The sequence below is a fragment of the Marmota monax genome, unplaced genomic scaffold (assembly GCF_021218885.2).
Source record: "Marmota monax isolate L192 unplaced genomic scaffold, Marmota_monax_Labrador192_F-V1.1 WCK01_AAM20220418_F8-fsc00010, whole genome shotgun sequence".
Taxonomy (NCBI): domain Eukaryota; kingdom Metazoa; phylum Chordata; class Mammalia; order Rodentia; family Sciuridae; genus Marmota; species Marmota monax.
Genome location: NW_026692321.1, coordinates 6,135,260 through 6,163,128, shown reverse-complemented (window position 1 = coordinate 6,163,128; position 27,869 = coordinate 6,135,260). Strand labels below are relative to the sequence as shown.

The 27,869-nt window shown below is 44.8% G+C and overlaps 1 protein-coding gene across 1 annotated transcript in view; it reads right to left on the bottom strand.

The window, feature by feature from the left end:
* The window catches only part of Greb1 (growth regulating estrogen receptor binding 1), a 122,880-nt gene extending 112,195 nt beyond the window's left edge, over positions 1-10,685 (bottom strand). The window contains exon 1 of the mRNA XM_046441276.2: positions 10,563-10,685. The gene's annotated coding sequence lies outside the window, so the exon portion shown is untranslated. The remainder of the gene's footprint in view (positions 1-10,562) is intronic.
* Positions 10,686-27,869: the final 17,184 nt, after the last annotated feature.

Genomic DNA, 27,869 nt, shown 5'->3' with positions numbered 1-27,869 from the left:
TGCTCAGGGAATGGGGATAACGGATCAATTTTGCTTAATGTTTTAACTTTTTCTCCTGTAATAAAGTGTTTAAAAATATTAACAATAATTTAAAGATATGGAAACCCACAGTTGTAAAGTCTCACTGACGGGTTTTTAAACAGCTGGCTCCTGAAGCCACACTGGGGATGGGGAAGGCCCCAGAGGAGCCAACGGCTAAAATTAGCCAGCAGTTCAGGACAGTCTGTAGCTGACAGAGCCCACAAGGTCAACTTCACCCTGCAGGTCACTGTGCCCAAGGCGGGCACAGGGCACCCAGTGTCATTACCCCTCCTTGGAGGCAGACTGCCAGGTGTGCCAGCAGCAGAACTCCACAGGAACTCTGGCTCCAGTCACGGCCCCAATTTCACCACCCAGGCGCCAGCCAGTCCTGGCCCACAGTGTCCCTAAGCTGAGCAGTCCCTCTGGGTCTCTTAAAGCCTGGAATTAGCTATATAAACATCTCAAATTTATCATGCAAACTTTAAAGTACTTGTTGTGCCCACCTTTTGTTTTTGTTTTTGTTTTTGTTTTGGTACCAGGGATTGAACCCAGGGACCTCATCCACTGAGCCATACCCCTAGCCCCTTTTTTTAAAGATTTTTAGAGATAGGATCTCACTGAATTGCTTAGGGCTTCAGTTGCTGAGGCTGGCTCTGAACTCTCGATCCTCCTGCTTCAGCCTCCCAGGCTGCTGGGATTACCAGGCACCACTGCGGCTGGCATCAATTCTTGAAATCTAAAATTCAACCAGTGCAAAAGCAATTCAGGAGGACAGAGAGCCTGTTCAACAACTGTGCTAGAACAACTGGGTATCTACAGGCAAAGGATATGGCAAACCTTGACCTACAACTTGATACCTTACACAAAAATTAACTCATAATGGATCAGAGACTTACACATAAAACAAAATGATGAAATGTTTTTTAAAAATAGCAATATTTTCATTATGTAGGACTAGTCAAAAAATGTTTAAATTTGACATCAAAAACACAATCCAGAAAAAGTTGATAAACTAGACTTCACTAAAATTCAAAAGCTTTGTCCTATAAAAAACCTTGTTAAGAGGATGAAATGCAAATTATAAAATGCAAGAAATGCTTGGAAACCACATATCCAACAGAGAAATAGCAGTTAAACTTTTTTAAACAATCCAACTAGACAATGGGCAAAAGACACGAAGAGTCATTTTACCATACAGAATAAAGATATGACACATAAACCATGAAAAGATGTTCAGCATCATTAATCAAAAGGAAAATACAAGTTAAAACCACAAAAAAAGATGTCTGCATTCATGTCAGAGTGACTAAAACAAACAAACAAAAAATAATGGCAATACCAAATGTTGTCAAAGATGCAGAGAAACTGGACCCTCACACTCTGCTGAGGGAATGTAGAACAGTACATCACTCTGGAAAACCGTTTCACAGTTTCTTATAAAATTAAACAGGCAGCTGGGTGCAGTGGTGCACACCTGTAATCCCAGAGGTTCAGGAGCTGAGGCAGGAGGATCACAAGTTCAAGGCCAGCCTCAGCAACTTAGTGAGATCTTGCCTCAAAATACAAAGCAAAAAGGGCTGGTGCTATAGCTCAGTGCTAAAGTGCCCCTGGGTTCAATCTCCAGTACAAAAAAAATAAATAAATAAATTAAATTAAACATAAAATCACCAGACATTCTTGACTATTTATCCTAATTTCATAATTTTTAAGAAATTAAAACTTATACTTACACAAAAACCTATACACAGGAGTTCATACAAGCTTTATCATAATAGCCCCAAATTGGGAAAACAGATTGTCCTTCAACAGGCCAATGATTAAATAGATGGTGGTACATTCACTCCGTGAACTACTACTCAGCAATGCAAAGGAATGAACTATTGACATTCAAACAACTTTAAAGGATTTCCAGGAAATAGTATTGGAGGTGGGGGGCAATCTCAAAGGGCCACATACTAGTTAGTTTCATTTATACACAGTTTTTAATTTACAAAATTACAGAAATAGAGAACCGATCGATGATGGTGGAGTGGGGGACAAAGATGGGAAAGAGAGGTAACTGTGGCTACAGAAGAGACTGTTGAGATGGAACCATTCTGTATCTTGACTGGATCAAGGTTTGTTACTGTATGATAGTTTTGCAAGAGGTTACCTTTCAGAGAAGCTGAGCAGAGGGTCCACAAGATCTCCGTATTATTTCTTATAACTGCACACGAATCTACAACTGTCTCAAAATTAAAATTTTAATACAAATTAGGAAATAAGTAACATAGGTCAGCATTTAAAAAAAAAAAATTCCACTTGCTGGCCGCTTGCCCTAACGCAGCACTACCTGGACAGCAGAGCATCCTCCAGACCTTGCTCACTGACTTCTTCAGAGCGGGGGACAGGGGTGGACAGCTGCTCCTTGCCATTGTCTCCCTGGGAGAGCCTCCCTGGGATCTGGCGAGCTCTCCACAACATTAATGGAGATCAGACAGGGCGACGCAGGCCAGGTCTGAGCCTCCTTTTCACTCATGCAAATGACCCCAGAGAAGCACAAACCCAGGGCTTCAGATCCTAGCCAGGCATTTGTGTTGCCATCCATGGTGATCAAATCATTGAAAGAAGACCCGGCTGGCGACCCCGGCCCCAACCCAGGAGCCACGGGCAGCCCCCAGAGCTGAGCCCAGCAGCTGACCTAGAGTGAGACCATGAGGTTGGGAGTTCTGGGCGGAAGAGACAGGTTGGACCGGTGGACTCCTCAGAGAAGTCCCAGCGGCTCCTCCACCATGTGAGGGGCAGAAGGACGGGGAAGTGTACAGAGGTGAGGAAGGACAGCGTCACAATCGGACACAGAACTGTGAGAGCCACCAGGCCACGTGCCTCTCAGACCCTGGTTTTCATCTCCACGAGCATCACAGGGCTGTGGTGGAAATCACCTGAGCAGTACCCAGAGCCTCACAGCCTCATGATGGTGCCCATAATGCTCTGTCCTCCTGTCCCCACTCGCCCACATTCCTCAGTGCTGAAAATCCTGCTGCGATCCTGTCCTGACCAGCTGCACCCCAGGCTAAGGGCTCAGACTCCAGGCCTGAACATCCTACCACTTCCTGAGTGTGGCCTTGGACAAGCTACTTAACCCTCTGGGCCTGTCTTCCCCTCTGCAAAACGTGGGTGATTAAAACACTGTCCAGTTGCTGTGAGGACCAAGTGAGTTTCATGTGAGGTGCTTGAAACAGTACATGACTCCAACTTTTTTTTTTTCCTTACTGAGGATTAAACACAGGGGCTTTACCACATAGCTAATTCCCAGTGCTTTTTATTTTTATTCTGAGAAAGGGTCTCACTAGGTTGTTGAGGGTTTCACTAAGTTGTTGAGGGTCGTACATTTTTAATGTGTGTTTGGGGGAATAGTTTGGTTAGAAAAAAATAAGAATATTTTGGGGGACCATTTTTCAAAAATCTTTATGGGAAAAAAAAACTTGTGTTGTATGATAAAAGTATTAAGTTAAATCATATGAAGTTGCCAATATGCTACCATTTTGACCTAAAAACATGGCGAGTCCACATGGTTCCATCCTAGCTAGCAAATCTCAAAGCCTGCTTACACACCTGTAAAATATGTGTCCCCAGTCTTTGCATTCTAAGGCTGTGAAATTTGTTAAATAGCAATTTAACAAATGACAGCAGCCAGTTGTGCAAAACCACTGACCAGATTCCCAGCTGGATGCTCAAAGCACTTGCTTCTCAGGAACATCTCCAAGGAAAGAGAAGTGGAGAGAAGCAGACGACTTTACAGACCCAGTTCTTCATGCAGATCAGCGATGTCAGGTCAGGGAGCAGGGAGACAGATCCTCTCCCCCAAGGTCACAGAATGACCCAGAGCAGTCACCATGGCACCCGAGCAGGAGCTGTGGAAGACTGTGAAAGCACTTCGAAGGCCAGGCCTCAAGGACAGTTCATGGGGGACAATGACAATGAAGATAACAATAGCAAGTGTGGAACTCTTTCTCTGCATGAGGCAAGGTCCACACACCTGATGGGTAGCACACTGGACTCTTGAACCACCCATGAGGTACTCGTCACTACTGACCCTGTGGTGTAGACAAAGAAACAGACAAGAGAAAATCAAGGAGCTTCCCGAGGGTCTTCAGGTTCAGATGTGACCCTGGCTCTGCATGACTCCAGGGACCAGCTCTCAGCTACATGCCCATGAGCTTGGCCACTCAGGTCACCTCCCATTTAAAAAGAAGTACGAGAATCATCGCTGAAAGGCAGGAACAGGGCAGGGGTGAAGCTCAGTGGTAGAGAGCTGGCCTGGCATGCAGGAGGCCCTGGGTTCAATACCCAGTGCAGACAGACAGACAGACAAGACCAACTAAGAAAACCAGAAGTCAGCAGCCATCAGGAATGAACTCCATTTCTAGACCAAAGTTCCCCTCACTGACTCCTTGCCAGGGCAGCTCGGGAACCACGCCCACACCAGGGCTTCTCAACTGTCAACATGCACAAACCTCCCAGGTGAGCAGTTGAGAACACAGCTTCCCAGGCCGCACCATCAGAGAGTCTCATTTAGGGAGCCCGAGGATTTCCATTTCTAACCATCTCCCAGGCAGTCCTGCACAGATGGTCCACAGACCACCTTAGAAGATCCACCGTCTTACAACGTCAAACTCCCAGGAGTAGAAATTGTAAGACCAATTGATACTATTAAAATAAAATGTTTATGAAGCTAAATTACAATTTGACAACACATCCAAACTCAACAGCAGGGAGTGCACTGAATGGCCCACGTTCAGAAGTGCTTGCTTTCTGAAGGGCCTCGCAATGCCTATCCCCCTCTCCAGTCACAACTTTTACCAATACGCAACGCATACCTGCAGGTCAGTATCTCATCACGGATGCAGCTGAAGTGTCCCACAGGGGCTCGTGGCAAAGGCTTGGTCACCCGCCTGCAGTGCTACTGGGAGGTGGTGGAAAACCGAGAAGGTGCAGCCTCGTGGAAGGAAGCCAGGTCTTTTTGGGGCACATCCCTGAAGGAGATATTGGAACCCAGGACCCTCCCCCCTTCCCTCTCTCTGCTTCCAGCCAGCATGAGCTGAACAGCTTCCTTCACCATATACTCCCACTGCCATGATGTCCCCTGTCACCACAGCCCCAGTTGAACCAACCAACCATGAACTGAAACCTCTGAAACCATGAGTTCAAATAAACCTTTCCTCCCTGGAGGGTGATTTTTCCGAGGTATTTGCCACAGCAACGGAAAGGTCACCTGTACACCACACACTGCTCTGGGCTGGTGCAGTGATGTGAACATACCAGTTCCTATGCCAGGCACACAAAGGTCACCAACAACCCGTATGTCACCTGCATGTGCTCCGATCTTACCAACTTCAGGAAGAATAGGTGGCAATCTTGCAAACCAGTCCTTTGTGACCTCCAAAACCGAGAGTGCTCACCTCAGGGACTGTCAGAGGCAGTCTTGGAGCATCATAGACAATGTTGTGTCAAAAATTCATAAGCTGAAGCCTTAACCCCCAGGGTGACTATATTTGGAGTTAAGTCCCGTAAGGAAAAAATTTAGGCAAAATGGCCCCTGAGCCGTGAACCAGGAGAAAGCTGCCAAGATCCTGCAGTCTTGCTCCCAGGAACTGAAGGGGAGGTCACTGGGATTCCTCCTGTACTGACTGCGTATCAAGAACACCTCTCGTGGACAACATACTCAAGACAATTATGAGAAATTATCATTGTCAGTGTCAGATGACTAAGTGGAGGTTTGGGAAGCTGAATTAACTTTCCCTCAGTCAAACAGCTAGAAGAAAAATCCACGTGTAGCTCTGAGCTCACTCTTAACAGCACCACGCCTCTAGGTGATAGATAACTTTTTTTCCTTGACAGTTCCAACATTTTCTATGCTGTTCAGCCATAACAAGCCACTTTAGCCTGCTCCTCATCTACAGAATGGGAACAAAAATACGGCTTTGCTGGGCTGAAAGGAGAGGGTGGCCCAGCACACTTTCACGTGGTAGATGCTCAGAGGCGCTGGTGGCGCTACGGATTAATGAGCTGATCCTCAGGTGCAGGGCCTAGAACAGGAGTCAGTTATGAAGCAAGGAATTCCTCTCCCTGCAGGAGCGCCTTTCATTTCTTCTCAGGGTCAACACGTCTAAGTACATTATTATTTTTATTTGACAAATATAAAAGCAAATGGTCTCTTGGCCTGAGAGCAAAACCCTTCATTGTTCTCTCTTATGTTTCTGCCAGTATTAAGCTTGGCTGTTTTATCCAGAGTTTCATAAGTTCCCTAAGGAACAAAAGCTCATCGTGCATCAAGTATTTGCTGAGCACCTACTAGGGCCTGCATGGTGCTGGGTGCTGGGATATGATGGCAGACAAGCAACCTGATCCTTCATGGTACTTCTTGTGAAGTAGGGGAGATACGGCATTAAACCAATAAATGTCATCACAAATGTGGTGTGTCACACAAAGTGCTTCTCCATCTTTTTAATTTGAATGAAAATTGCCTACACATGCCCCAGTTCAGAAAGATTATATTGAATAATCTCTTTCCCGAATCATTATGTGTCAAGAACACGTTAACCGTCAATCAGAACTCATGATTAACAAAAGTCACTGTCAAAGACACTCCTGATAACTAAAGTCCCCTGTCAAAGGGAAGAATTCTAACATCAGATTGACATACAAAACTGGATGGCAGGTAAATATACAATTTTCCGGTTTTGTCTCTGCTTTTATTTTCATAAGAGCTTATACACACCTTGGCTACCTTCACTGACTCATGGTTTTCAAACTTGATCCTCATCAGAGACACCTGGGTGTGTCTACTGACCAGCCCCAAAGTTTCTGAGTAGGGCTGGGCGTGGGCCTGAGAATCTGCATTTTGTGTAAGTTCCCTGGCAAGGCTGCTGCTGCCGGGCCAAAAACTACTATTTGTTTGGTGTTAATGGGATTGAACTCAGAGTCTCACACATGCTAGGTAAGCATCTAACACTGAGCCATATCCCCAGCCCTCAAGTACGACAAGTTGAGAAGCATCACAGTAGACTAAGAGGCAGAGTCTATGCTTCAACAAACTTACAGTTAGAGGGAAGCTCACCAGATGGCATAGGCCAACTTCCCCAAGGGACAGATGACAACCTGAGTCTGTAGTGGAGCAGCAGCTCTTTCAAGGATAAAGTGAAAAAGTCAGGCAGGGTCCTAAGTGCAGGGCATGGGCCTCTGAATGACAAAGTCTCCTGCCAACCCACCTGCTGAGCCCCCAAAGACACTCCCTTCTCACTGGATTCTGAGGTGACAGTGATCACAATCCCCAGAGATATGTCATGATATAATGTCTTGGACTTTCTTCAGAGTAACAGCAGGTGGGTGATGTGGGAAGACAGGAGATGGAGGAAAGAAAATTGACCAAATGTGGTTAATCGTTGAACTGGGTAATGATACTAATCCTTCCACTCCCAAATGTGTTGGAAATTCCCCATAGTGAAAAGTCCCAGAATCAGCTGGACCAAGATTTGAATTGCACACTTCTAGGAGGACTTGGGTTCCCTACACAGGCCCTGAAATAGGCTCCTCTCCCTAACAAAAGCAGACTGTGAACATCTGCAGCACGCTGAGCCCTGGCAAGGCACCAGAAGAATTCAGACAAAATTAGGACACAAATTTATGTCCCCAAGAACCACAATTTGGTGGGGTAAATAAAATACAAATTACTGTGTTCCAAGGATGAATAAGAAATGATTAAAAGCAAGCAGAAGTATACCCACCAAGATCCACAGAGTGAAGAAAGGGGTACCCCCATCTGCTTCATGTCCCCTCCTGCCCCTTCCTACGGGCAGTCAGGTTTTAGAAATGTGCATTCCCATTGGTCAGTGACACTTTATCAAAATGGAAACAACATCAAAAGCACAGATAGGAAAGAAAAGCCCACCAATCTGCCATAGAAATAGTTAAATTATAATTGATCCACACAACAGAATATGAAATCATTGTCTTAAATGACAATAAAGAAGAAATAATATGACCGGCAATATTCATAATGTAATTATTACATGGAAAAAACAGATAGAAAGTGACAAACTATATTTCATACAATATACAACCTTGACCAACTTTTACAAGCATAAAGAATTTTATTTTTATAGCAGGAAAAAAAAATATGCCAAAGAGTTCACAGTAATTATATATGGATCTCTGGGGATTTTGAACTCTTCTGTATATTCTGAAATTTTATGTCACAAATATATGTTGCTTCTACCATAGCCTTCTCCTGACATTTTTTCAGTGTAATTATCTTTAAAGTACTGTAATTTAGCTATGTATCTAGAAATTGACCTAAAAGCCAAGAATACCCATTAAGCATTGAATGAGCTGAGAGGATTAACTATCTGGAGTCTTTATGAAGGGATTAGAGGTGCACAGACCTTGGGAATAGTCAGCCCAGGGTTCCAAGAGCTACTCTCTCAGTTATTCCTAATAATCGGCTGCCCACACAAAACCCCGAAAGGTTTCCTTCCCAAGTCTGTAACATCAGGCCAGAAGGGGAAACAAGAGACCATTAAGCAAGCGCCCTATCGGGAAGGACCACACTGCAGCCTTTGCTATAAATGTCCTGATCTCTCTGATTTTGATTACCACGTCTAGGTATGGAGCTCCGGCCATGGGGCGGGGGATTTGTCCTTTCTCTTTACATCACACTCCATCTTCTTCCCATTTGGATTTTCTAATATTTTATTAGCTCTACTTTGATACTGCCTCAAAAGAATCTGGACTGTTTAAATAATTCAAATGTTGAAGCCCCAAACTAGACCACAGTGTTCATAAAAAGGGAGTTTTCTAATGTCAAAGAAAATGGCACTTCTAGAACAGCCACATACAATGCCTCAAGTGCTCAGTGAATTGCTCACTAAATGAAAGAAAGAGCTATTGATTTTGTATTAAGCATAGAAGCCTTTAAACAAGCTCTATGAGATTATAAACTCCCGCTTTAAAAAATAGCAAGACAAAAATACCAATATTTTTAAGGTATATCTTCAAATTACCTGTCCAGTAAAAGATTTCAGGTATTGGTGATGAATGTAAAACACTTTAAGCCATGTAAGCAACCTGCAATACAAGCAAGGATTAGCAGGGAGGCAGTTTCAACCCATGCTCACCTTTTGCTCCATAAAGAGTACTTGTCCCAGAATGAAGAACAGAACACCTCATTCGTGCACTGCTATTGGGGACTGACTGAGAATGTCACAGATCACACTGAAAACTTTAAAAGAACCAGACAGATTTCAGCCTGAGAAAAGACTCCAAGAAACATCTCCTCACCTTTGTTTCATGTGGTTGCTTCACATTTTAAATTTAGTTCTGTTTCCTCAAAACAAACTTTTCTGAGGATTCAGAAAAAGTGCTTTGGAAACAATGGGTTGGTTATAAACAAAGTCAGCAAAACTGCCCAGAAATTTAAGAAAACAGTTCCGAGTGGGATCTAACCAACCTAAAACTCTTAGCAACTTTTTTTTTGAGTGCTGCAAACTAGACCCCAGTGACCCCGACGTTTATATAAGACGAAGCTCAGAATCCGCTTGCCTAACACCCCCCAATAAATGAGAAATTAAAGTGCTCTCAGTGAGAATCAGAGTGTTTATTCAAGTTAAATTTACACATTTATTGTTTTAAAGCGATAATAAAAACGCTTTCAAGGCCTGAAGAAACACTGAACTCTATAATAAAGGCTGATTAAAGAAAAGCTTCAGTATATAAAGTAGGTGTTTCCTCTTTTCTCATGGTCCTCATGACTAAGGATCAAAAGAGCGATGACAGCAAAATGGTCTGGCTTCCTTCTGAGTGAATGGCGGGTCTCCTGGCCTCCCCCCACCCCTCCGCCACCGCCGACGCCCTGGCGGCCACACACACACACACACACACACACACACATACACACACACACACCTCTTCTTGGACTTCAGGGTAGCAGCCTTTGTTCCCAAGTCTCCAAAGGGATCCAGTTACGAAGCCCCCCTTCCCTGAACCAGTCTCTCCAAGTCTCTCTTCAAAGCCTGTCCCAGGGCCGCTCCTATTCCCATCTTCTCCCGTGTCCCAAGTGCTGCGGGAGGTGTGGCTGCCACCTCGGGCTCCAAACAGCCTCTCTAAATTACAGAGAGAGTCGGACGCACGCACACACTCCCGAAATAGTAATCACCAGTACCACCACTGTCATTTTTAAAAGCACCCACCTACAGAGCGCTCACCATGCGCCTAGCGGGTCGCCAGCGCTTTGCGCGCGCCAAGTCGATGTGTCCCTGCCTGTCCCCTCTCTGTGTGTCTTCTCTCTGTTCGTTCCCCCCACCACCACTTCTCTCCAGCACCCCGGTCCCCACACTCGCTCGATGCTGAGCCACCTCCTTCCCCGGGGCAGGGATGGAAAGTGTCCCGCGCCAGCCGCGCGTCCCAGACCCGCCGGAGCTGCTTGGTGGGGCCAGCGGAGTTCGAGCTCGGAGCCCACACGCCCCGCGCAGCCGAGCCCTGGCCCTCCCGGCGGCCGATCTTACCTCGGGTCCTTTGTCCTCCGGCCGCCGGACCCCGCCGCCCAGAGCCCGCCGCCGTCGAAGGGCCAGCCCAGCCTGCAGGCTGCGCTCCCAGCCGCCTCGCCCGGCCCGGCCCGAGTGCGAGGCTCTCGGCAAAGCCCGGATCTCTGGAGCCCCTGCCGGCGCGAAGGACTCGACCCCTGACCCCCGCCGCCCCCTGCAATCCACTTCTCCGGGTCTTCCGGGCGGCCGCGCAGGAGGCCGGCCAGTGGGCTCCGCCGCCTCTGGACCCCAGCCGGGACCAGGTTGGGGATGAGGGCGGCTCTGGGCGCAAAGCGTCGGGAGAGAGGCGGGTGACACCAGCAGCAGCGGGGCCCCTGCCTGCGCCCCAATTTTAGCCTCCCGGGTCCTTGTCCCCGCCAAGGACGCAGTTCCCCCTCTGCAGTGTCGGGGTGCCCGCGCCCCAGGGAAGGCCACTGCGCAGGACCGCCGCCGCCCTCTCGCTGCTCCGCAGATGCCTGGGTCCCGCGCCCGCGCCCCCCTGGATAAGTCCAGAAAGAAAGGCCGCCCACACCTGGGGCGCCGGCCCCAGGCGGTGCGCTCTGCGTTGGCCAGTATCGCTTCCTTCTCCGCCCTCAGAGAGGGACTCCTCCCAGCCTCGACCCGTCCTGTGCCCAGGTGCACGCACCCCGCCATCCCCGCGCGGCCACGCTGGACTCCCCACGGCCCACCCCGACTTAGCACCGGAGGGGTCTGGATGGAAGTTGGAAGAAACCTTGGAGGATAGAGGTCGTTTTGTCGCTTGGAACGCAGCGGGTCTAAGAGGCAGCGGGAGCGGAATCCAGGTTCCTGACCGCTCCCACCCCAGGAGACCCCAGTACCTTACTCAGGCGGTCCCGGCAGAGTCCTGAAACCTCAGCGCCCGCGGGTCCCTTAGGTGCAGTCGTGGACTGACGGCGGGACCCCCTGCGGCCCCTGCCCTCCCCTACCTACCGCCGATCCGCTGGACCAACGCGGTTTGCAGGGGCGAGTGGAGGGGCAGCGCTTGAGTCCCCAACTAGTCGAGATCGGTAAGCAGCCCACGGTGAGGCTGTCTGAGGCCCGCAGACTAAAAAGAAGATTCTGGAACTATGGGCACCTGTGGGTGGAATCTGAACAACTTTTCCTGGTGCCAGTGTCGGTCAAAAGGGTGAGTGAAGAAGGAAGGAAAAAGCAAACCTCAAATGATGTGTTGTAGTGCCGCAGGCCTGTGATCCCAGTGGCATAGGAAGCTGAGACAGGAGAATCTCAAAGCCAGCCTCCTCAGCAAAGGCGAGTTGCTAAGCAACTCAGATCAAATACAAAATAGAGCTGTGGATGTAGGTCGGTGGTCGAGTACCCCGGTACCATAAATAAATAGATAGATAGATAGATAGATAGATAGATAGATAAATGTATTGTGTTCATCTACAATGAAAAAAATAAATATATAAAAAATTATTGTGCTGCAGACCTCGCTGGTGGCCATTGCAGAGGTGGCCCACAACAATGAGCACGGAAAAGTCGAGTAAAACTCGAGGAAGCTGGGTCGACAAAGGGAACTTCTTTTTCTTTCTTTTTTAAAGCAAAAGACTGACCTCGGTGTTTTCAGGAACCTGCCAGCAGCAGAAGGGAGTCAGGAGACCCCCCCTGTACCTTCCTGCCACTCACTCTGAGGACCCCTGAGGACTTGGACCAGTGTAAGGGCCAACTTCCTTGAAAGCTGGGGAGAAAGTCACAGTAGGAAGCTGAGTGGTTAAAGGAGAAAAGGGGTGAGAACACAGGGCCCAGCAAAGGCCAGAACGTGTCTCCAGAAGGAATCTCTGGGGGTCTCTGTACTCTGATGGGCAGAACCATCATTTTCCTTTTCTCCTTTTCTCCTTATGAAATATTTCGAACATACCAGACTAGGGAGGGTAACATCATGAGCCATGAGTCCAAGAAACTGCCAATGCCAACATCCTGCCATACTTGATGGAGGTGTTTATGTAAGAAAATCAGTATCGCAGTACAGCTAAAGTTGGCGACAGCCCTCCCACCCCTTTTTCCCTCCCCATTCCAGCCCTAGTACTCTTCCAAAGTAGCCCATCCATGCTTTTATGCTGTCAGTTTGTATGCATGTATTCATAACATACAGAGCACTTTTACTAGCTTTACAACTTTCTCTGTTATCAAGCTTGCTCATTATCTAACCTGGTTGTTTTGTCTCATTCGGCCCTGGATCAGGTTTGTAAGATCCGTCTGTTCATACACACAGATCTAGTTTATTCATTTTACAGCTCAATAGTATTCCATTACATGAAAATGACACAATTTACAATGACTGTAAATGTCTTCTGTTGATGGCCATTTGTTTTGATCAAGATTATATAAGCAAGAACAGCAGTTAAAACTCTTGAAATTGCATTTGTTTCCATTGAAATCACTCTGGTAAAAACATACACAGAGTAACCATGTTTCGTTAACATTAACCAAAACGTTTGCTTTGTGGCTGGGGTTAGTTATTAGCACACTTGCTAAGCCAATTATCACTGTAGGAAATGGCCTTACATCTTTCCCCTTTGTGGACATCTTATTTCTTTTTAAGCAAATAAAATCATATAGAACAGGGGTCAGCCAACTTTCCATAAAGGTCAAAGAAGTAAATATTTTAGACTTTGCCAGTTAAGAAGAAAAATCGAGGTTAAGTTGTTATAAAACTATTTAAAAAATGGAACCTTTTAAAAATGTAAAAAGGATAGGGTATAGCTCAGTGGTAGAGCACTTGCCTACCACGTGTGTGAGACCCTGGCTTTGATCCCCAAGACCGCCAAAAAAAAGAAAGAAAGAAAAGAAGAAAAAAGAAAGAGCCTCCCTAGTTAGGCTTATGGGTTGTAAAACAAAACCAAACCAAACAAGCAGCTGAGCAGATTTGCCCAACCCCACCATAGAAGAAAGACATTCCAAAAGTTACTTCCTTTCATTAAAAAGGCACTCACTTTCAATAAATACAGAAAACACTTTGGCTCAACAGAATGAAAGTGAATACGATGTTCCAATTAGGAAATATTTCTTATAGAGATGTCCTGTATATCTTAACTATTTATTACAAAAACTTTGGGGGGGGGGATTTAATCCAATTTTAGACTTTTGGAGAAAGATTTAATCTTATTTTTGAAGATCTATAATGAATTTTAGAAATGGATAAACCCCTGCCATTTAAGAAATAATCAGAAAAAAATTAAGATTCAATGGAAAAGGTGTTATTTTCTAGTTTAATGAATCATTTCCCTGTTCCTAGTTTATTAGTTTAAATAGCAGCACACAAATATATATGATTTAGTTTCTTTTTCCTGGAGGTGAACCTGACCCACTTATTTTATGTCTTTATTGAACTTGGACCAAAACTTGAAAAAGTAATTTCAAGATAGATTCTTTTTTTATATAAATATAATTTTATTTATTTTTTTAAGAGAGAGAGAGAATTTTAATATTTATTTTTTAGTTATTGGCAGACACAACATCTTTATTTGTATGTGGTGCTGAGGATCGAACCCGAGCCGCACACATGCCAGTCGAGCGCGCTACCGCTTGAGCCACATCCCCAGCTCTCAAGATAGATTCTTAAATGAGTTGAATCAACTTGATTCAAAATGTTATTGATAAGAATGGGGCCAAATTATAAAGCCCTGGTAGCCAACCTAAATCTTACAAAGGAGATGTCAATCTCCAAGCCCATTCAGTAAATGGAATTCTTCTCCAAGAGACTGTGGGGTCAGCAAGGAAATTAGACATGGCTTCTGGGCACCTTGTCTCTGCCTAGCATTATCCTCAAGAGATGCACACATTCTCTCTCCCTCCCTCCTCCCCTCCCCCCCCCACACTCCTCTCTCACACCTGTTCATGTGCCTTTTTTTCCCCTTACATGTCTGTCCACGGGCTACAGTGACTCCCTTCACACACATTCAATGCACACGATACATATGCTCACATATGTATGTAAACGCCTCTGCTTTATGGCTTTGCACGAAGCTCTTTTTCTCATATATCCATGCTTCTCAAATTTTTCTTTCTCCTTGCACCTATATTTCTGATTTTGTGCACCCAACTCTTCTCATACCTTCTCATTTCTACCGTACACACATGTCCACACCTCTCCACCAGATGCAAACTCATGCTGTGACGTATTTGTGTATCTGGGCACCTCAGAACACATGCATAAAGATCTCCGGTCTCCTTCCTCTCCTGCCTTCACCGGCAGCTCCTTCTCATTGTGGCATTCACCACAGCGGCCGGAAGTGCACAGGGAGGCTTCTAAAGCTGTCATCCAGTTCCACACTGCTGTGTTTAATGGGGCCGTTGTGCCACGGTGAAGCAAGGAATTGGACGAAGTCTTTAGAACCCCATTTGTGTGCTTTGGGCAGTTTGAAATCCTATTATTTTCCTGCCATTTGTTTCCATGTAAAAGCAGGCTTCTAAATGGGTTGAAAATACTTAAAGTTTATTCTCTCAGAATAAAATATCTAGAAACTACATATAACCCAGTTGATGTTAACTAGCACTTCCTTTGAGGCAAATGTGTCTCTCAACATAGAGAAATGCTTAAACCTGGTTCTATTAAATTGGACTAAAATGTGAATGGGTAGATGTATTAGTTTGCTAGGGATGCTATCAAAAAGTACCACAAGCTCCGGTGGTTTAAACAACAGAACTGTGTTGTCTCACACTCTGGAGGACAGACAGAAAGAAGCCCCAAATCAATGTGTGATCAGGTTTGGTTTCTTCGAATGGCAGTGAAAATCCGTTCTGAGCTCTCTAGCTGCCTTGTAGGCGACTGTCTTCCTGTCTTCTGTTGTCTTCCCTCTAAGCACACCATTCTCCAAATTTCCTTTTCTATAAGGACCCCAGACACATTGGATGAGGCCCAGCCTAATGGTCTATTTTTAATTTGATTATACTTGTACGTACCCTGTCTCCAAATAAAATCACATTCTAAGGCACTGGTTAGGAGTTGTGGGAAAGTGTAACCAAGAACAGGGCTCTGCTCGGTTCTGCACGTGGTGATTCAGGCCAGAAATACTAAATTCCACCTTGATCAATAATAAGTCTGAGACCTGGATGTGACGTGGCAGCTCTTCATTTGAAAACTTAAGCTCAAATCCAGCTGGACCCCCACCACTCCTACTCTCAAGGCTCTTGGCCACACAAACCAAGAGAGCCTATTCCATGGACTACCAAAGGTGAAACTGCTCCACCTGGTGGAGAGTCATAGAACTTGATGCAATTTGAATTCTCTATAGTTCGCAAATGAGGACAGACCAGCTGGTAACAGCACTAGTAGTCTTCTTGGGTAACACAATATTAGATGGATAACACAAGGGAGGGAGTCAGAGGGGGAAAAATGAATTTGGTGCAACCAATATAGTTCATAGAGGTATGAACATTCAAATAGGACCCATATTTTTATAGAATTCATGTAGAATAGAAAGTAGTAATTCAACACTGTTGGGACTTTTCCTAAAAATCTGGTTGGAATGTTGGTGCACACTAGCAATTCAGAACTGGGCTTCCAGATCAAAGAAGGTGAGAGCTTACCAGAGTTCAAATGAGAAAATGCTTTGCTACAATAATGTGTACAGAAATAACACCTCTGCAGACACACAGTGTCATCTGAGGACCACTTTCCTAACTATAACAACAGTTTCAGAAAAGAATTGGATAGAATGGAGAAATGCAGAAGGTGTAGACAGGACACTATGGATGACTGTACCATCACTATTAACCTCCTCATTATCTTTCTCAAAAAAAAATCTATTGAAGTTTATTCCTCTAGAAATGTAATAGTATATAATGTACATGAAATATATTATGTACATTATAAAATACCTAGACTGTTGACATATAACCTAAAATCATATGTCTGTATATATGTGTACATATATATGCATATGTGTATATGTATATATATACCACCAATATGTTAGACTTTTGACCAAAATGATTGGAAACCTCTGATAGCATCATCCAAGAAAAAAAATTACTGTTCTGGCAGTTGGTAGCCTTTCAATGTGTAGCTTCCTTCTGTCCAAAAAAAATAAATAAATAAAGCAGATTTTGTTGGGGGTACTGCATTAGCATGGAGTGAACAATACTGTTTTAAAGGCTAAATGAAAATGCATTTGCTTTATCATGTTTTTACATCATTACCTCTTTCTAGACAGAAGGTAAACTGAAGGATAACTTAAGAATATCTTTTATTATTTTATTTATTTATTCTACAGTAGAATGCATTTTTAAAAACTTCCTCTTTTTTAAAAAAGCATCTTTCTTTTGTTTATTTATTTTTATGTTGTGCTGAGGATCAAACCCAGTGCCTCACAGTGCAAGGCAAGCACTCTGCCTCTGAGCCACAACCCCAGCCCAGTAGAATGCATTTTGACATATCGTACACAAATGGAGCACAACTTCTCATTCCTCTGGCCATGCTTGGTACTGAGTCACTCCAGTGGTGTAATTAGACATGTATACAGGGTAATAATGTCTGTCTCTTTCTACCGTCCTTCCCATCCCCACAACCCGACCCCTCCCGACTCCCCTCTACACAAACCAAAGTTCCTTCATTCTTCCCTATCCCCCCACCCCACTATGGATCAGTATTTGCTTATCAGAGGAAAACATTCAGCTTTTGGTTTTGGGGGATTGGCTTATTTCACTTAGCATGATATTCTCTAGTTCCATCCATTTACCTGCAAATGCCATAATTTCATTCTTCTTTAAGGCTGAGTAATATTCCATTGTGTATATGGACCACATTTTCTTTATCCATTCCTCTGTTGAAGGGCATCAAAGTTGGTTCCATAGTTTAACTATTGTGAATTGAGCTGCTATAAACACTGATGTGGCTGTGTCACTGTAGTATGCTGATTTTAAGTCCTCTGGGTATAAACCAAGGAGTAGGCTAGCCAGGTCAAATGGTGGATCCATTCCAAATTTTCTGAAGTATTTCCGTACTACTTTCCATAATGGTTACACCAACTTGCAGTCCTACCAACAATTGAAAATAGCTTTCAAAATCACTATTGCACACACCTCTGACCCAGTCATTCACTCCTGGCCATTTGTTTTTTAGATATTTCACATTTATGAAAAATATCTGAGGTCAGGGGCATAGCTCAGTGGTAGAGTGCTTGTCTAGCATGCATGAGGCCCTGGGTTCAATCCCTAGCACCATGAAAAAATAAAATATTTTTAAAAATCTGCACGAGGGTTCTACACTTATTTTTGTTGATGGTGGCAGAAAATTAGAAATAATTTAAGTGTCCATCCTTAGGGAACAACAAAGGTGATCTGCGGTGCATATGCTCAGCGCAATGCTGCATAAACATAAAAAAGTAGGAATGAGCTTTATTGCACTGTTGAGGAACAATCTACAAAATATTTTGTAGGGCAAGAAAGAGTGTGATTGTTAGTGTACAAAAGGGTGAAAGGATAACACCAATGAACATTTGGGTACAAAACACCTCTTGAAGAAAATACATAAGAGACCAGTGAGCGACAGCCTCCAAAGACAGAGTTTTGCTGCTGAAAGACGGGAATGGGAGGGACATCTTTACTGTTATTCTCTTTACCTTTTGAATTTTAAGCAGTGTAAATGCACCTCTCAAAAAAATTACAGTTCGGCATGGTTTTGCACACCAGTAATCCCAGCAATTCAAGAGGCAGATGCAGGAGGACCACAAGTTCAAAGTCAGCCTCAGCAATTTTGGGAGACGCAACTTAGCAAGACTCTGTATCAAAATAAAAAATTAAAAAGGGACTAAAGATGTGGCCCAGTGGTTAAGAGCCCCTGGGTTCAATCTCCAGTACCAAAACAAAAATTTAGAAGTTTTTTTGATTGCTTAATTTGACCAAAATTTCTTGATGGTCTGATATTCTAAACTTTTTGTATTATAAGACTGAAACCGATATGGTAGGATTATTCTCTAATATTGGGTAATTTTCTCTTAGGAGAAGGCTCTATTTTTTTCATTATATAAACGATATATAATTACCTTAAAAAAACCCAAGAAGGACTGGGGATGTGGCTCAAGCGGTAGCGCACTCGCCTGGCATGCGTGCAGCCCGAGTTCGATCCTCAGCACCACATACAAACAAAGATGTTGTGCTCGCTGAAAACTAAAAATAAATATTAAAAAATTCTCTCTCTCTCTCTCTCTCTCTCTCTCTCTCTCTCTCTCTCTCTCATACACACACACACTGTTTAAAAAAAAACAAGAGATTGCAAATTTGCTGAATTTATTTCCTCTTTCAACACAATGAAATAAAGTGAATTTTTTTTTGGTGAGGGGGGATGCTGGGAGTAGAACCCAGGGCCTCACACATGCTAGGCAAGCACTACCACTGAGCAACAGCCCCCAACTAATATATTTATATAGCATACTTATATATAGAAAATGCAAAAGAAAAATTCATATGAATCATCTGAATTAATACCAGTGAAACTTCACTTTGGTAAAATTCCTAATAAATTATATTTGAATCTTGCAAATTTACACAAGATAAATATTGCAAAAATATTATAACTGGAGTGTAAATTTTCCTGAAAAGGGTTCCTTATTAATTTCATTTCTAAGAATGCACAATGCCAACTATCTATCACCTTTTCTCCAAAATAAAATTAATTTAAACTAAAACCATATTTAAGACATACTAAGAAAATTAAAGTTATTCAGCATAAAACTCAAGGAGGAAAAATTGAAGCTGTTGAATTTACCAATAACTTGATGATACTGAATCAAAACGAAACCCATTGTAAGATTTGCTGAATATGTTTAAGATGAAATATTAACTTTGTATTTTGTATTGTCTCGTTTTGCTTTGGATTTAGCATTACAAAGTCGGCCCAGTTAAGATTTGGGTTTCATATTTTCCAATGCCGTCTGGTATTTATGGTGTTGACATACCTAGTGACAGTGAAGCATCTTTAGTACCATTGGTCCAGGCTGCAGGGCTCCTCAGACTGCCTGAGACTGGGGTACTAGCCTCATCTGGGGGTGTATGGAAGGCTGCCCAGAGGGGAAATGTCTCAAATGAGGATGAGTTTGCTAAAGGAAGCACTGGAGGGATGATGTTCTAGGCAGAGAAAACGTGTAAGAAGCCTCAGTGGTGAGGAAGGACTTTTGGGGGGTAAATGAATATTTGTGGGATAGGACCAGAGAGAGCAATGCAGCCAGTGGCCCATGGTAAATAAGGTGGCCAGGGGCTCCCAGCAGGCAGCAAGATGGGGGACAGCCTGGCAGGCAAGTGACAAGCTCACGGGGTGGGGTGGGGGCGCTGTTTAACATGGAGCATAATTCAAAGTACGCTGACAGATTCCAAGCAGAGTGAAGAGGTCAGATCTGTCCTTCAGAAAGATTCCTTTGGCAATGTGAGGTCAACAGTCGAGAAAAGAGAGAGATACAAAAGGCAGTTGTTTGACAGTGAAGTGTGGAGCCAATGTAGGTGGAAAGACCAAAGACAGGGAGATGAATTAGGAGGCAGCTCTGATAGTCCAGGGGCACTGATGCTAGGCACCGGGGTTGGGGGGGCAGTAGGACCGGGGAAGGAAGGGGCCTTTTGCAGAAGGAGCTGAGGAATCTGTGTGCGCGCCACACCCTCCCTCCCTTTGCTGCTTTCTCATTGGCGTTCACTGAGGCGGACACCACAGCTCATCTTTCCCACAGTCCTTTGTCCACAAACTCAAGGAGATTTGCCCTTGTGGGTGCATTTGACTGCAAGTTTCCCTCTTTGTTTCCTTTCCAAAGCAGGAGGCAGATAGATACTGTTGCCAAGTATAGAGACTGGATCCATTGTCTGAACCAATGAAAACTTCCCAGAGCTAGCATCTTCCCAGGAGCACTCACTAAAGCCTGTCCAGATCCCAGCAAAACCTTGGAACAAAGAGTTCACTGCCCCTCTGAGTGTTCCATTTGATGCTATTTGATGATTTTAATCACTGGAGGAGGGAGCTCTGAGACTCGACCAGAACATAAAGTTCAAACTGCCACTGAAGGTGGACTTTCCACCAGAGACTTATCTGTTATCTCTAATGCAACGGAATTGCAGGGATGTCACCCCTGCAACTTACAAATATAGACACTTAAGGTCCTCGAGGTTAAGTCACTTATCAGTGAGGGCGATCGAGGGCTGATGCAGCAGGGGTCCCTTGCCGCTGTCCTCTTTGGACATCCTTGACTCGGCAACACTCTCCTCCTGCTAAGGGGGTGTGTTCTGGCACCTTCCACTCAACTTCCCCAAACTGAATTCATTTAGAAGGTAAAGGCCAACATTATTCAGCGGCTCCTTTATATCATAGGTAAGTCTCTTAATTAAGTTTGCTCTCAGTGGCTTCCCCTGTAAAATGAGTGTTTTACTAAACAAGGCCCAAGGCAGCTTTCTGCTCTAAGGTTCTAAGACCCAGACTATTACATATGAAAAGGAAAGGGACAGTCCTAGTGCCGCCATTTCTCCTTAGCCATCCTTAACTAACGCCTGTCCTTCCTCTGACGCTCAGGAGGATGTGTACCATCAGGACCCTGAGAGGCAGCCTCGGCTGTGCAGAGGCCATCTCCAGGGAGACCACACAACCTTGCCACTTTTCCAAGCCAGTGCCCTACGCTCGCTGCCACACACCCACCTGCCTTTCGTATTTACGGACCTCTGTGTCTCCCAAACCCCCACTTTGCTCTTCTCCCCGTGGATGACTTCAACTCCTGCTTCACAGAGCAAAACCTCTCCTGACTCCCTGCCAAAATATCTCACGAGCTTACCCGCATCTCACATCCCCTTCCCGCCTGTCATTTTGGAGGTGAAGTCCTTCCTCTGGTCTCCTGTTTCCTCCTCTATCTGTGCTCTGTGTCTCGTTCGTGTCACCTTCTCAGGGTCAGCAATCCATCAGTTACCTGCCTTTTCTCTTGTATCCTCGACCTTTTCCTTCCTAGGAGCTCTTTCTCATCCGCTTTTGAAAGTCAAGGCTCTTTCATCTTTAAAACAAAACAACCCCCCCCCAAAAAAAAAGGCAGAAAGAAGGAAAGGAGGGAGAGAGAGAGAAGGAAGGAGGAAGGAAGAAGAGGAGAGAAGGAATGAGAAGAGGAGAGAGAGAAAGGGAATTGGGAAGAAAAGAAAAGGAAGAGAAGGGAAGGAAAAAAACAGTCTTCCCTTTCATCTTCTAAGGCAACCACGATCTCCAGCCACCGTGTGTCCCCTGGCTCTTCCTCTTGGCAAGCTTTGTCGTTCTTCAGTGTGAAACCAAAGCAAAACATGCTCATTGTAAACAATTATAAATGGCATCTGCCAGTCCTCTAAATCTGGGTGCCCTCTTGGTTCAGCCTCTGGTCTCACCCAGTTCTGTGCTCTTGTTCCCTGAATGTGATGTTCCTGGACTTCATGTCCCCATTTTCCACCTTCCCACGGAGCCTATCAACTCCCACTCTCCGTTCCTTCATCTTGGCCTCTGTCTCTTGAGCCTCCCTTTCTCTCCATTTTCTTTCTCTTTTTAAATTTTAATATATTTTATAAAAATCATATTATGATTACAGTGGATTATTCAGAGAACAGAAGCACAAAGAAGAATATCAAAATCAGTAATAATTATGCCATCAGTGAATAACCACTGATGACATTTTGCATTGTATGTCCTTGATTACATTTTTTTAATTCTCATTAAATATTTATTAATGGAGTATAATAGCCAGTTTAGAAACTTTCCTATCAGGTCAGTTACATTATAGGAATATACCATCATATATATTATGTACTGTTATTTTTCTTACAACATCTAAAATATGCAGATTTTTTTCCTTTAAAAATTTTTTTATTTGTTCTTTTTAGATATATAAGACAGTAGAAAGTATTTATACACACACACACACACACACACACACACATATATATATGTTTGTTTGTTTAGTTGTTGATGGACCTTTATTTATTTATATGTGGTGCTGAGAATCGATCCCAGTGCCTCACACATGCTAGGCAAGCACTCTACCACTGAGCCACGACCCAGCCCCAGAATGTATTTTGACATTATACTTACTTGGAATATAACTTCCCCTTCTTGTACATAATATGGAGTTACACTGTGTATTCATATGTGAACACAGGAAGGTTAGATCATATTTTCTTTAGTATACTAGGATTCTTTCCCCCCGGTATTACAAAATGAGTATATTTTGGGGACATTAACTGATTTTCAAACTATCATTTTTTTCTGTTTCACTGCCACCTCGTAGTTGTACACAATGGTGCAATTCATTGTTACACGTTCATACATGCACACAGCATAGCAATATAATTTGGCCAATACCACCCTCCAGTATTTCCCCTTTCCCTGGCCCCCTCCCTCCCCAGTCCCTTCCTCTGCTGAGCTGCCCTCCCTGCCCTTCTTTTCCCTTCTCCTGCCTAGCTTCTCTCTCCACTGTCACTGCCCCTGACCCAGGTCAGGCCATCAGCAGCTGACCCTGCAGTTCCCTTGATTCTTGCCCCCAGCCTGACTCCCCTCCAGTCGTCTCTGGCTGTCCCACCAGCCGTGCTTAACAACCAGACAATCTGTAAGACCTGTGCAGAAGAGTGTCGATGCAGGAGTGAGCATGCCCAGGAAAGAGGCAACACCTGCCTAACAGGGCATCACAAAGGTGCCATGGTTCAATGTGTCCCTCAGAATTCACATGTTGGAAACTTAATGCTTGTGTGACAGCAGAGGGAGGTGGGACTAACGGGGGGCCTTGAGGTGAGAACACAGCAAGTGTGATGATGCAGCAACAAGGCCCTTCCCAGATGACAGTACGCTGACCTGGGACTTCCCAGGTCAACTACGACCAATTATGAGACAATTAATGTTTATCATTATAACAACCCAGTCTCTGGTGTTGTGTTATAGCAGCATGTCAGTCCATTCTGTTGCTAATAACACAATACCGGAGATCGGCTAAGTTATAAGGAAAAAAAGGTTTACTTCCACTCACAGCTTTGATCCAAGGTAGAGGGGCTGCAACTGGTAATGGGCTTCTTGCTGGCGGAGTCCTGAGGCAGTGCAGGGCACCACATGGCAGGAATGAAGGACTCAGCCAAAGCTTTCATTTATACCCGACCCACTGTCAGGATATCCCATTAGCCCCCTGATCACATGAGCTGGCCAATCTATTCATAAGGGCAGGGCCCAAACCACCTTATAGATATCACACCTGTTTCCACTTTCTAGTACCTCAAAATCGGAATTGTATTTCAATAAGAATTTGAGAGGAAGAAGCTGTACTCAAACACAGCTTTCCACCCTACCCTGGCAGAGCTCACGTCCTCATATTCAGACTATAATCATTCCACCTAAATAGTCCCAAAGTTGTAACTCATTCCAGCATTAATTCAAAAGTCCAAATCCCAAAATCTCAATCTGAGACTCATCACAAACTCATTCCAGCTGTAACCTGTAAGGTCAAACCAAACTATCAACTTCCATAAACAATGGAGGGACGGAAACCCGGCATGCACTCTATTCCCATGTGAAGAAACAGGCAAGCATAAAGGAGTAACTTGCCCAAAGCAAGTCCAAAGCCCAGCAGGCCAGATGTCAAATCTGAAGCCCCAGGTCTAGGCCCCAGGTCTGGCATCCTGAGCATGGAGGGGGCGGGGCTGGTTCCCCAAGGTCTCAGGCAGCCCAGTCTCTGTGGCCTCCCTGGGCTCACTTCACAGGTCAGCTCTCTCAGTTTGGAGTCTTGGGACACCACCCTCCCAGGCTGAGGTTGCACCCTGGCTACTCTAGAGTTCTGGGATCCCAGGGCAGCCCTTGTCCCAGGATTCCTCTAGGTATGTGGCAGCTCTGCTCCTGAGGCAGGCCTCTGTGGGGTCTCCCAGGCTCTTCTTTGAAGTCTTCTGAAGCTGCCACGACCCCATAATTCTGCATTCTGCACACCTGAAGAACCAGCACATGCCATACCACCAAGGTCTGCCGCTTGCACCCTTCACAGCAGCAGCACGAGCTGCATCAGGGTGCAGTTGAGCCCTGGTGAGAGCAGCTGTGGAGCACTGTGCTGACCTGGGGGAGCAATGGCCCGAGGTGGCCCTGGTCAGGGAGCACACAAAGAACACTCCGGGTTATTTCCTAAAACCATCTGCCACCCTAGGCCCTTGGGCCTGTGAGGGACAGGTGGCCTTGCAGTTTCTCAAGATGCCCTCTGGCTTTCTTCCCACTGTCCTGAGTTCCTGGACCCCTTTTATTCATGATAATCTCTTTAGCAAGTGGTTGCTGAGCTGCACCCTTGGTTTTCTCTCCTGAACACTTTCTCCTTTTTTGCTCTTTACACAAATAAGCTGTGAATTTTCCAAATCTTTCCACTCTGCTTCCCTCTGCCCCTGAATTGCACTGGAAGTGGCCAAAACCAACAATGCAATAGCCTGAATGCTTTGCTGCCAAAGACCTTCACTCTTAAGTCCAGCCTTCCAGAAAGCCCTAGCTCACAGACACAGTGCAGCCAAGTTCTTTGCTACTGTGTAAACAGGATGGTCTCTTCTCCAATTTCCAATAAAATATTACTCATTTCCACCTTAGACCTCATCAGATGGTCACTGCTATCCACATTTCTGTCAGAATTCTGGTGGAACTACTTAGCCAATCTCTGAGTTCCAAAACTTTCTCTAACCTTTTTGTCTCCTTCTGAACCCTCAACAGAATCACCCTAAATGTTCCATTCATGGCAGTTATTTCAAAACTATTACGGTTTCTACCCATTACCTAGATCCAAAGCTATTTCCACATTTTCAGGTATTCATTACTACCAACAGCCCTACTTCTTGGTACCAATGTTGTCTTATTCCTTTTTCTGTTACTATAACTGAATATCTGAGAGTGGGTAATTTATAAAAAAAAAGAAATTTATTTCTTACAATTCTTTTTTTTTAATATTTATTTTTTAGTTGTAGTTGGACACAATACCTTTATTTATTTTTATGTGGTGCTGAGGACTGAACCAAGGGCCTTGCACATGCTAGGCGAATGCTCTACTGCTGAGCCACAACCCCAGCCCCTACTTCTTACAATTCTGAGGCTAGGAAGCCCAGGAACCATGGTGCCAGCATCTGGTTGGTGTCTGGTAAGGGCTTCTTGCAGGGTATCACATGGCAGGCACAGCAAGCCTGCTAACTTGCTTATCTCTTCCTGTTCTTATAAAGCCACAAATGCAATTATGAGGATCCCACCCTCATGACTCTATCATAAGTACCCCCTGGAGCACCCAATTCCAAATACCATTAACATCCGTTAGGGATTAGGTTTTAACAGCATACTCAGAGAAGACAAAGATAAGTGTGAACACTGGCATTTGTTCTAAACCCTCAAACACCAAATGCTGCATTAGAAGTTAACATGGCTTTGATTTAGCCAAGAATCAATTTGGAGGTTTTAGGAACTTGGAGACAGGTTAAGGATTAGTTTCCTCATCTAGAAAATAAGGGACTGGGCCAGTGCCTTGTAGAGTACAACCAAACCCTCAGAGTTTCTAGTTCATGGGTCAGGTAGGGCCAGAGAGTTTGCTGTTCTTAAAAGCTCCCAGGTGATGGTGAAGCCGAGGCCCACAGGCCACACTTACTGGTAATGAGGTATGTCCAGGCTGCTATAAAGGTACACCATAGGTTAGATGACTCACATACAAGAGAAATTCATTTTTCCCTGTCCTGGAGGCTGGGAAGTCCAAGGTCAAGGTGCTGGCAGACGTGGTGTCTGTGAAGGCCCACTTCACTTCCTGGTTCATACACAGCTGTCTTCTAGCTACAGCTTCATATGGTGGCTTGTGGAAGGACACCATCCTGTTCCAGGGGAGTCTTCTCTTGTGACCTAACCACCTCCCAAAGGCCTCACTCCCCTGCCTTCACACGGGGATTTTATTAGTCATAGTGGATAAGGCGAAGGATTTGGTGGCTGGAGTCCTGTGTTTGAGTCCCCTCAGGACCTTAACACAGCGTCTAACCTCTCTGAGCCTCTGTACCTTCATCTATATCCTGGAAACATCCAACCCCACAGGGAGATGTGTGTAAAAAGCACCTATAATCCATACCAAATTCAGTTGTTTTTCCTTCCTCCTGTGTGCAGCTACAGTGTTAGATATATCTGAATTTAGTAAATACATTTTCTGTTTGTCCACCACACTGGAAACCTCTGGAACACTAACCTCTGTTGAATTCAGTTCTCTCCTCAGCACCTAACCTACCGTCAGGCACATGATAGATGCTCAAAATGTGTGAACAATTGTCTTGGGTACAGTCATGCCACAGGTGTAGCGTCTGCAGGCTGAACCATTGGCGTGGCACTCCCTGTTGTGCTCAGTCTCTCTCCTTAGTCTAGAGAAACTGCCACCACCTCCTGACTGACATTCCACCTTAACTTGCCCAACTCCACTTCTAGCTGTAAAAATATAGTCGAAAACTCTTCTTGGTGATCCGAATAGCCAATGAAAATACTCATTTCTAAAATCAAATTCTGCACCTCCCCACTCTCCAGCTAGGACACTGGGTAATTTCTGCAATCTCACTGATCTTCGTTTTCCTGATCTGGAAATTGGGCAGAACAGTACCTAGTCTTCAGTTTTGATATGAAATTTACATGAGAAAAATGTATGCAGAATGCCAGGCATTAAAACGCAATGCCTGGTCTCCAGAACTTACTGCTCTTGGGGACTCCAGTTGGTAAAGGCTCTCCTAACTCTTCTGGGTAACTCTCCACTCTGCAACAAAACGCAATGTTAGAGTGAGATTGTATCTAGTAATTCCTTTAGCAAACATCTACTGAGCACTTGCCAAGTGCCAGGCTCTGTGCTAGACGCTCATAAAAATTAGAGAAGACCTCTAACCTCGGTAAGTTTACAGTCTAGTAAAGCCAACTTCCTGAGGAAGCCTTTGTCACTGGCTTCGCTTCTTGGCTGGCAACTAGAAGCCCCTAGTCTGGCGATAGGAACTTTGGTGACTCCCTGCAAACCTTGAACTTCCATGCATTGCCCCCCACCACATACACACACTGGGGATGGAACCAGGGTCTCATACATGCAGGCAAGCACTCTACCACTGACGACAGCCACCATCCATGTTTTATTTATTTTGAACCAGAGTCTCACTAACTTGCCCAAGTCGGCCTCAAGACTTGTAATCCTCCTGCCCAGCTTCCCCTGTAGCTGGGATTGCAGTGCAGATGTGGGCTACTGGAACCTGCTGTATTACCTTTTTATTCAAAAGTGCTAGTCCCTGTTTAAGTGATTTACTTATTCAGTCATTTAATCTTTGCCACCTTGAGGTAAGTACTGTCATTATTCC